The sequence below is a fragment of the Cynocephalus volans genome, chromosome 3 (genome assembly GCF_027409185.1).
Source record: "Cynocephalus volans isolate mCynVol1 chromosome 3, mCynVol1.pri, whole genome shotgun sequence".
NCBI classification, from domain to species: Eukaryota; Metazoa; Chordata; class Mammalia; order Dermoptera; family Cynocephalidae; genus Cynocephalus; species Cynocephalus volans.
In genome coordinates, this window is record NC_084462.1 from 43,501,212 (window position 1) to 43,511,640 (window position 10,429).

The 10,429-nt window shown below is 43.8% G+C and overlaps 1 long non-coding RNA gene across 1 annotated transcript; it reads left to right on the forward strand.

Moving 5' to 3' along the window:
• The first annotated feature begins 382 nt into the window (after positions 1 to 382).
• On the forward strand, positions 383 to 5,504 carry LOC134371994 (uncharacterized). The gene is made up of 3 exons (XR_010022886.1): positions 383 to 434; positions 1,122 to 1,236; positions 5,443 to 5,504. It is a non-coding gene; the product is annotated as an uncharacterized LOC134371994 (long non-coding RNA).
• The last annotated feature ends 4,925 nt before the right edge of the window (positions 5,505 to 10,429 follow it).

Here is a 10,429-nt window from a genome sequence, read left to right on the forward strand (position 1 = left end):
CTGGCAAGTGGGTATATAGTGACAAGGAGTTAGCTCCTTCCCCTCCCAGTAAAGAGACTCGGCTAAGGGTGAGAAAATAGATGGGAGGGTGAATGATGGGTGCTTTTTGATCCCTAATTCTATCAAATGGGCCATGACAACCCTCGTTACACATATTTTTAAAAGGAAAAAAATCTGGAGCAATTCAATAAACCAAGTCAAATTATTGGCTTCCGGCGCAAAAGGGACATCCGAGAACATAGTGACCCAACGTGGTCACTCTGACTAGAGCGCTCAGGGAAATGGCTGGCCCTGTCCCGCAGCGGCCAGCTCAGTCCCCGCAGGCACTCGTGACAGTACGCAGCCGGGCCTGGGAGTCACAATGCGGGCGAGACAGAGATGGGGAGAGAGAGACAGCAGAGCAGACCAGAGAGCGAATTAGAGAGCCCGGAAGGGTGAGCGGGACAGAGGGACTGGGGGCGAGGGTGTGGGAGGCAGCAGGTCCCCGTTCCCCACCCCGCTCCCGGGCTCGTCCTAGCTCCCGCCGCCCCTCCCCCTCCCCCTCCCCTCCTCAGCTCGTGGGCAGGTGGCTTCCTCTGCCCACCTGACGATCTCCAGGGTGCGTTGGGCCGCCTGTCTGACCCTGCTCTGGGGACTGCGTTTTATCCGTGATAAAATAATCCCAGACCGAAGGGGTGAGCCCTACCGTCGCCTCTGCCAAGGCCCCTTCCCGCTCCCCCGCCCCCCCCACCCGCGGGAGCAGCGGGTGGCGCTGGCGCTCCTGCTCGGAGGGACGCGGGGACCGGCACGCGGAGCGGGCGCGCGCGGGGACGACTGCGGTCGGGGTAGTCGCCGCCGCCGCCTCGCGGGGCCGCCGGGAGGAAAGGAGGGGAGGACGAGGGTCGCTGCGTCCAGCGGGGGCTGGGGTTCCGTCCCGGCCTCTGGGGACCGTTGGCGGCTCTGTGAAACCCCAGCACCGGGCGCCTGTCCTCGTCCCACACTTGGCCCATCCTCGTCTCCCCGCTCGGCAGCCGGGGCCGGAGGGTCGCCTGGGACAAATAAAGGCGAGGAAATCACGAAATCAGGTCCAAGGGGAAAAAAGAGACAGAGGGATGGATTTCAGCCCCTTCTGTTCTTGGCAGCGACTTCCCTCCAGAGACTCCAGGGAAGGGAATTTGATGACCACGTGACTTCGCCCCCAGATAGCCGGGCTCGCCTGGCCCTGCGCCAAGTGCTGTCTGTGCAGCCGAATGAGCGGTGAGTCATTTCTCCGAAACGCACTTACCTTTAAGCTCTCTCTCCCTTGGTTTCTTTCTCTCTCTTTCTCCCTCCACCTTCCTCCTGCACCACACTCCCCTCCCCAGGATCTTCGTCGGACAGATTCGATGTCATCACACTCATGACTCTGTCATCCCAGGGCCCGCCAGGCCCCTCTTTTGTTCTCTTCTGTTATTCTCTTAATCCTTCATCTTCCCCTCCCCAGTAGAGGAGCCCAATCTACATATTTAATGTATATCTTTCTAGTCCACCTTCTAGTTTTAAAATACGGTGTTGTTTTGAACTTACTTACATAAAAGTATTACATGAAAGTATTGCGTCAAAATGTTATCCCATTATTTGCATTTTAAGCTCAACATTGTTCTTGAAACAACTTTCTTGAGGTATAGTTCATGTACAACAAACTGCACGTATTTAAAGTGTACGATTTGATAGTACAAATGGACGTATGCATTCACCCATGTTTTGACATATGTAGACACTCATGAAACTTTTACCATAATCAACATATCATCCCTGTTAACCTAAAATAAACAGCAGAGAGACGGCTCTCCAGAAGAAAGAGCTTATTCGCAGTAGCAGGGGATTGTGATCTGGGATCCTCATGCTCTGGGGAACCAGAGGCACGTCCAGGGAGGCAAGAGAGGGCAAGAGTTTTTGAAAGCAAAACAGGGGAGGTTACATTAGTTGTTCTGAAACAATCATCCTTGGACACAAAGGTTCATAACAAGGGAGGCGTTAGGCTATTAGTGGAACAGGCAGCTGTTAGGCAGGCATCCAAATGGAAGTAATCTTTGTGCAAGGTTGTGGTTTAGGCAGAGTCTCTTGTGATAGTTCCTGGTATCAGGCAATCGTGTGTGAGGGCCCTCCCTTCCCGTGCTCCCGGCTCCATTTTGTTAGGGCTTGACAAAAGTGACTCCATTTTTGTACGGACAACTTTCACAACCCCAAAAGTTTCCTCCTGTCCCTTTGTTACTTCTCTCCCATGTACCTCCCAGCACCTACCTCTTCACCAGGCAACCACCTAGTCAGTCAGCCCATTAGTTTGCATTTTCTAAAGTTTTACGTAAATAGAAGCACATGCTATGTACTCTTTTTAAGTGGGGCATCATCCACTCAATAATTACTTTGATATGTATTCATATTGTCACATGTATCGATAGTTCATTCTTTATGGTCAAGTAGTATTCCACTGTATATCGTCTATTCTACAACTTATTTATTCACCAGCGATGGGGATTTGGGTTGATTCCAGTTTTTGGCTATTACAGATAAAACTGTCATGATCATTTATTTACAAGTCTTTGTATGGACATATGCTTTCATACTTAAGAATGAAATGACGGTATAGGTGTATGTTTAACTTTTTAAGAAACTGCCAAAGTGTTTTTCAAAGTGGTTGTACCATATTACATTCTCACCAGTAGTGTACAAAATTTCCATTTTCTCCACATCTTCAACAACACTTGGTATGGTCAGTTTTTTTAAAAAAAAAGCCGTATGTAGTGATTATTTTGTTATGCTTTTAAATTTGCATTTCCCTAAACACTAATGATATTGAGCATCTTTTCAAATCTTATTTTTCATGTGTATATCATGTGTATATCAAATGTTTGGTAATATGTTTATTCAAATCTTTTGCTCATTTTTAAAAAAATGAGTTGTGCATTTTCTTGTGTGTGTGTTTTATTGTGGTAAAATATATGTAACATAAAATTCACCATTGTAGACATTCAGTAGTGCTAAGTTCATTCACAATGTTACACAATCATAACATTTCCAAAACATTTTCCTCATCCTAAGCAGAAAGTCTATACCCATTAAGCAATAACCTTCCATTCCCCCCTCTCTCTAACCCCTGGTGACCTCTTTTCCATATGTTATGTGTTATTGGTAATTTTATGTTTAACTTTTTGAGGAACTGCCAAACTTTCCACAGAGGCTGCAGCATTTTGTTTTCCTACCAGCAGTGTACAGAGGGCTCCAATTTCTCCACATCCTCACCAACAGTTATTATTTTCCATTTTTTTTTTGTTGTTTTTTATAGTAGCCATTGCGGTTTAGATTTGCATTTCCATAATGATTAGTGGTGATGAGTATTTTTTTATGTGCTTATTGACCATTTGTACATCTTCCTTGGATGCAAGTACTCTATCAGATACATGCTTTGCAAATATATTCTCCTAGCCTGTGCCTTGTCTTTTCAGTCCTTAACAGTGTCTTTTCCAGAGCAAAAATTTTTAATTACAATAAAGTATAGTTTATCAATTTATTCTTTTCATGGGTCATTCTTTTGGTATCATATCTAAGAAATCTTTGCCTAAACCAAAGTCACAAAGATTTTCTCCTGTGTGTTCTCCTGGGAGGCTTATAGTTTTAGGTTTTACGTTTAGGTCTGTGATCTATTTCCAGTTAATTTTATATATGATGCAAGATATACATGTTAATATTTTTCCTATGGATATCTAATTTTTTTAGCACCATTTGTTTGAAAAGGCTATGATTACTACATTGGGTTACCTTTGCACCATTTCAAAAAAATCAGTTGTCCACATATGTGTGGGTCTATATTAGGACTCTATATTTTGTTCCATTGATCTGTTTTGTCTACAATAATGCAAAACCACACTATCCTGCTTACTGTATGTAGATTTACATTCATTCTTGAAATCAGATGGTGTTAGCCTGCCAAATTATTCTTTTTCAGAGTTGTGTTCTTTGCATTTCCATATGAATTTTAGACTCAGCTTATCAATTTCTCCAAAAGTCAGCTTGGATTTAGTTTGGGGATGTGTTGAATATGTATATCAGTTTGAAGAGAATTGGCATCTTAGCAACATAGTATATCTCTCCAATTATTTAGGTCTTCTTTAATTTTGCTCTGCAGTGTTCTGTAGACAGTGTAGAAGAGGTCTTTCCCATCTTTTGTCAGATTTATCCCTAAGTATTTCATATTTTTTATGCTATTGTAAATTGTATTGTTTTCTAATTTCACTTTCTGATTGTCCATTGCTAGTGTACTGAAATACAATCGAAATGTGTATAGGTCTTATATCCTTCAGTCTTGCTGAGTTACTTATTGGTCCTAGTAACTTTTTTATAGATTTCATAGGATTTTCTACAAAGATGATCATGTTGTCTGTGAACAAAGGCAATTTTATTTCTTCTTTTCCAATATGGATTCTTTTATATACATATTTTTTGCCTGATTGCATCAGCTAGAACTTCAAATACAATTTTGAAAAGAAATGGTGGGAGCAGATGCTCGTCTTTTTGCTGATTTTGGGAGAAAAGCATTTCAGGCTTTTGCCATTAAGTTTGATGTTATCTGCAGATTTTTTATAGATGTCTTTTATCAGGTTGAAGAAGTTCTCTTCTATTGCTAGTTTGCTGAGATTCTTTTTTTAATCAAGAATGTATGTTGGGTTTTATCAAAGGCTTTTTCTATGTCTGCTGAGATGATCATATGATTTTTTCTTTTTAGTTTGTTAATACTGTGAATTGTAATGATTGATTTTAGGATATTAAATAAATACTATGTAACAAATATCCTCTTTGTGCTCACTCAAGCTCAGTGGATTTCTGATACTAGCAACCAAGGGTTTTTGAAAAATACAATCTAGTTATTAAGATATGATTATATATAGCTTCTCTGACCAGCTTTGTATTTCAAAGCTTAATTGATCTTGGGGAAAAGTTCTGGATGACATATGTAAGAAGGGTGAGAAATCTGTAAACTGCTAGTGATTTGGCAAATATTTATTGAGTGCTTGCTTGTGTCAAGCAGAGTCTCAGGTGTTGGATGCTGAAATGCACACTCCTAGGTGTGAAGACTAGCCAGGGATTGTTGTGAAGAAATCCCAGAGTTGTTCAAACAGTGGAGGCCTTCCTCGTCCCTTTCCTTTCTAGGTAGCAGGGGAACCTTTTTTTACATCTGGACTCTTTGGTTGTTGCTGTTGCAACATTATCTCTGGTCACTTGACAACTCATGGAGTCTTCAGAAATTTCTGATTTTATCAAACTGTGCTCTTTCTTGACTCATTTATTTAATGCACATAACTGAGAGCTGTAAGGTACCAGGAGTGTTCTAGGCCCTTGTTTCCATTTCCAAGGATTGTCAGAATTGCTAGGCTAAAAGTTCAAACGCAAAAGAGAGAAAACCTAGCTCAATTCCTTGTTTTACAGACAAGAAACTGAGGATCCGAGAAGAGGAAAACATTGCCCTAGACACAAGAGAGTTAGAGACAGATTCACTGCAACTCCATGTGCTCCATTTGCGGGCAGGTCGAAATTCCTTTTTTCTCCCCATTTTTCCCCTTAATGATAGAGGGCCTGGCTCTGGTGCCCCGGGGTCTGACTCAAATCCCAGGTCCACCACTGACCAGCTGTGCCACCTTAACAGGCACAGCGCTTATTTCTCCGGGGCGCTGTGCCCTGTCTGTAGAGTGCGGTGAACAGTAACATCCGCAGTCACGGGAGGTTTGCCTGTCCCCTCTCGCTCTTGCTTCCAGTGTTCAGACGCAGACTGGACGGTCACCACTTTCCACGGAGAAGGCGACAAAGTGGGAAATGAAGCAGGACCCCAGCTCACCACTACATCCTTGTGATCCAGGGGAAAACCACCTCTCTTTGTTGCCATTACATTTTATCTGTAAAGTGGGACTCTTTACCTCATGGGACATTTGTGAGAAGTGGTCAACGTTTTAAGAATTTATCAGTCTTGAGGAAATAACTTATAAGTCATTTGGGGCTGGTCATTCATATTCCTAGGCTCACTTTTCCCATGTATTAGTGAGAGATAATAATTTCTCCTTCACAGGGCTATTGCAAGGATTAAGTAGATTGTGTATATTACGTTATGCAAATGGCGACCTGGTCATAAAAACAAAAGCAATGTGTATAAGTATATTAAAGATGGAACCACATTGAAATTTCTAAGATTTATCAGTTTTCTCAAAGTCCTACATCCAGTAGTTAATGAAAGCAAATGATACAGAAGGTCCTGAGCGTGAGACAGTGCCACCTCACCCGCCTCTCTGACCCACTCACTCCTGAAAGTGACCCTTTTAACTATTTCTGTGTTTAATTCTTCTGATGGTTTGCTCCATATCATTAAAAACTATTCTTATGCCAATATTTTTATATGTCAAATGAGATATATTAATTGACTACTGCTATGGTGGATAAGGATTTATCTCTTATCACATTCCATCCTAATATAAGAGATTTTTACTTCTCTTACTTTTTTTTTGAAAAAAAAAACTGTGTCTGTGTGAAACTGCACAGTTCAGACCTGTGTTGATCAAAGGTCAATGGCGTTATGATTATATTTCCTTCTTTGTGATGTTTTGGCTTTTTCTTCTTTTTTTACTGCTTCTGCTTAACTTCTGTGCACTCAGACTTCTAGTTCCTCTCTGATGGTGTCAGAGATATGTAGGCATGGATCCAAGCACTCATATGCATTGTTTCCTGGGCAAGCCAGACAGTCTCGTCCCTGGGCCTGAGCCAAAGCTTTGGCAGAGAGCAGTGGAAAGGGATCAACCAGCTGTCTGGCTGTTCTTGCAAATACACTCACCGGCTGACCCTGCAGGTTGCTTCTGGGTGCACTGAACTCCTAATGAACACCTCCTGCATGCCATCATCAAATGAATAAATGTTCATCTGATTAATCATATAAATCTTTAATCTATCTTGGAATTAATTTTAGTATGTGTTATGAATTTGTATTAGTTAGTTATTGCTGCATAACAAATTATTGCAAAACTTAGTGACTTAAAACACTAATAACAAATTATTTTCTCTTGGTTTTTCACGGGTCTGGAATTCAGTGAGGGCACAGCAGAGATGCCTATCGCTGCTCATGAACTTTGGGGCAGACTGAGAGGCTGGGGGTTGAAATCATGTGAAGGCTTGCCTGAGGCTAGAGGATCTGCTTCCAGTGTGGCTCATTCACATGACTAGGTAGTTGATTCTGGCAAGCTGGTTTCCTTTCCATAAGGGCCTCTCCACACATGGTTTTCTCCAACAGGGCTGCTTGAACATCCCTGTGACATGGCTGATGTTTTCCCCCAAAACAAGTGATCCAAGAACGAGAGCCAGGCAGAAGCTCTATCCTTTCTATGACCTAGCCTCAGAGCCCAAAGCAGTACTTCCAGCACACCCTACTCATGAGAAGCAGGTCAGTAACTCTAGCACACATTCTAGGCAGGGGGATTAGGTTCCACCTGTTGAAGGGAAGAGGGTCATAATTAGAAGATATGTTTTAAAACCACCACAGAACCTAACTTAGATTTTGTCCAAGCTCATAGATATCTGTACAGTACCGCATATTTGAATGTTCTGCCATTACCATACCACCTGAGCCGTCACTATGTGCATTTGCTAAAATCAAATATAAATGTGGGTCTGTTTTGTTTTTCAGCCTGTACTTGCATTGAGTTATGGCTTAGTTTATCAGACAAGCTGCTTTCCTTGAGCAAAGGAAGAACTAGGAGAGATCGAGGGCTCTGGAACCCTGAGGGCAATGCCGAAAGCGGAGAAGTGTATCAAAGAAGGGAAGTGTGTGGTAGAATGATGACAGACATGTTGCTTTCTCAGTTGTCCCCAGGGGCGGGGAGCTGATTGGAATGAAGGTCTGTGGTCATGCCTAACATTAAAGGCCTTTGTCTTGCTAATTTAGACATACAGTTCTGCAAGCACTGAGTCCTTGTAGATGGAGCTCCTTCCTGGTCCATCTTCAGAAGGACAGAAAAATGGAGTTGTCTTTTCAACAATGGGGACATTTGAATACCACGGGCACTCAGGTCTGAGGCAGACAGTGGGGGAGGAGGAGGGCCTAGGTGCTGGGAAAGGGCTGAGGATGCCTCAGGGGCAACCCTGACTGGACAAGTAATAGGTACAGTACAAATCTACCTGCTGAAGGGGTAGTAACTTGAACTTGCTCTGCAATATCACCACAAGGGCCTGATGGGGTGAACAGGAATGGACGGTAGCAGAAATTTCTGGACAGTGGCCCTTCCCAGAGTCAGGCAGGAACACCTCTTGGGTTTAGGGCACCCATTCAGGGTGAAGTGGACCCTGCCCGCACCCTGGAACCCAGCAGGGAGCACACACACCACTCAGGGAGGGATGGCAAGATTCACTCAGGCGACTAGGTTGCTAGCCACATAGCGGAATTTCAGGCTGCAATCCAGGCTCAACAGGGAAGGGGTGAACTATAAATGAGAACAGGGCTTTGGAGTGGGCAGGGAGCTGGTGCCTGCATCTCCAAACAATCCTGGTTTAGGAAGACAGGACTGATGTTGGCCGCCCCCTGCTGGAAGGGACGTGGCATCTCATGGGCTGGTGGAGAGGCCGGGTCGGTGGCTTCAGGAACCAAATGGATTTAGTCTCAAAGAGGAGGTTGTCATGGTAGAATCCCCCACCCACCCTCACTCCTCATCTCCACCCCCCACCCCCAAATGCCTAGTGATCTTTAGGAAATGGGGCCGTCTTCCATCTACAAACAGTCACGTTTACACATGGGTCTTGGTACCTGGGCACACCGTCATGAGCTAAAGTTGGGGGCTTTAAGAGGGTCATGTCTGGCTTAAGTGCCTGCAGTCCTCTTCATACTCTGCCCAGTTTGAGTCTTCAGCCCTCTATTCAGTGTGGACTGCCAACATGGCAGCTCTTGGCAGAGCCCGTGCTGTTTCCGGGACTGTGCGCTTTCAGTGACAATCACCGTAGTGAACATGATGATGGCCACTTTCACCCCAACTGGGCTGTGGTGTGTGAAGTGTGCAGGAGAGCCAGTGTAACCAACCTGCTCATGGCCAGTTCCAGGAAACGTGATCAGAGGTCAATCTCGTCAGAAAAGAGCTGTTTACGAAAAGCAGGGGGAGAAGATGGAAAGTTGAGGTGCTCTGCCAATTGCAAGGGCAACACAGTGTTTTGACCTTGAGACAAGGAAGGTGAGCTTCCTACACACCAGCTCTCTGGACGACAGGGATGAGATTCAGAACACCACTGCCACCTGTAGGGCTTTGCTTGCTTGTCTTGTGGTCCTGTCTCTCCTCCTGAGGCCTCACTCCTCCATCTGTGAAATGGGATTAAGCCCTGCCTTCCACACAATCAAGACAAGGCATTTTGTGTGTGTTAAGATGAAATGAGATCATAGCAAAAAGCAATCATTTCTTTTAGGAGGCATTTTTTATTGTGGAAAACACATATAAAATTTACCATGTTGACCATTTTTAAGTTCAGGGGCACTAAGTACATTCACACTGCTGTGCAACCATCACTACCATCCATCTCCAGAACGCTTCATCTTCCCAAACCGAACCTCTGCCCCCGTTAAAGGACTCCCATTCCCCTCCCCCCACCCCCGGCAACCACCATTCTGCTTTCTGTCTGTATGAATTTGACAAGTCTAGGTACCTCACATAAGTGGAATATATAGTATTTGTCTTTTCAGGACTGATTTATTCCACTTAGCATGATGTCCTCAGGGTTCATCCATGAGTGGCATATGTGAGAACTTCCTTCCTTTGTAAGGCCGGACTATGCCATATGTTGTTTATCCATTCATCTGTTGATGGACAGCTGGGTTGCTTCTACCTTTTGTCTACTGTGGACCATGCTGCTGTGAACACGTGTGCACAAATATCTGAGTCCCTGTTTCCATTCCTTTGGGTATGTACTCAGAAGTGAGATGGCTGGATCATGTGGTCACTCTATGTCTAATTTTTCTGAGGAACAGTCATACTGTTTTCCATTGCATTCTCACACAGTATTTTTTTTTTTTTTTCATATGTGCCTTTTCCCACTAGATAGAGCAGGGAGCAGTTATTTTTTTATTTCTAAATCCCCAGCACCTTGAACAGAGTTTAGTTTATAACAGAACCCTCTGCAATAGATACTGGGAAAAGTGGTGCAATTTATATGCTGTTGCCTCCCCAGTTGGTATACTAAATTTTTGCATTTCATTGATGCATGGTATTCTAGTAGCTATTTATCTAATTCAGGTTTTGCAATTTTTTGCTCTTAATAAAGTGCCATGGTGAACATTCTTGTACATGTGCCAGTGTTTCTCTGGGGTAGTTAGCCAGGGTGGAATTATGGGGTTGTAGGGTGTGTTCATTTTCAGTTTTACTACAGTCTGCACAATTGTTCATCCAAGTGGTTGTGCCAA